General features: G+C 40.1%; 1 protein-coding gene across 1 annotated transcript in view; it reads right to left on the minus strand.

The window, feature by feature from the left end:
• Positions 1 to 549, minus strand: part of LOC119586532 (zwei Ig domain protein zig-8-like) — a 130137-nt gene that overhangs the window by 7425 nt on the left and 122163 nt on the right. The window lies entirely within an intron of this gene.

Raw genomic sequence — 549 nt, forward strand, 5'->3', positions numbered from 1 at the left:
GAAAAACTTTTAAAAAGTCGCCAAGAAATATAGAATACCGAAAACCATGGCATCTGTTGGGACCGTTTTCAGTCTACAGGGTTATTGTGTGTAGTAATGTAGCATAGTGTGTTCCGTATAAAGCGTGGATTTATACACGAGAGAACATGACACATTTAACACATTTGAAACCTCCGATCTCAAGCACTTTATTTATATAGCAGGGTATATAAATAAAGCGTGGATTTATACAACAGAAAACGTGACAGATTTAGCACATTTGAAACCTCCGATCTCAAGCACTTTATTGTCGCCGCATCAGTTACTTCTGTGTCCAAACATTTGGTTAAGCTTCTGACACGCAGTTGAGGGAGAAGCAGTATGTATTTTAATTGTGAATAAACATCATCCCACATGAAGGGAAACTTGGATAAGTGTTTGCTCGACAAGTAAGCTAAGCATTGACGTAGCGAGGGAGAATGGGAGGTCGGAAAATGCACAGAGAAGGAATCGTTTTGATGACAGGAATGCATTCTGTGCTTGGCGTGATTCAGACCCCCGTGTTTATGT

The sequence above is a fragment of the Penaeus monodon genome, chromosome 21 (assembly GCF_015228065.2).
Source record: "Penaeus monodon isolate SGIC_2016 chromosome 21, NSTDA_Pmon_1, whole genome shotgun sequence".
In the NCBI taxonomy this organism is placed as follows: domain Eukaryota; kingdom Metazoa; phylum Arthropoda; class Malacostraca; order Decapoda; family Penaeidae; genus Penaeus; species Penaeus monodon.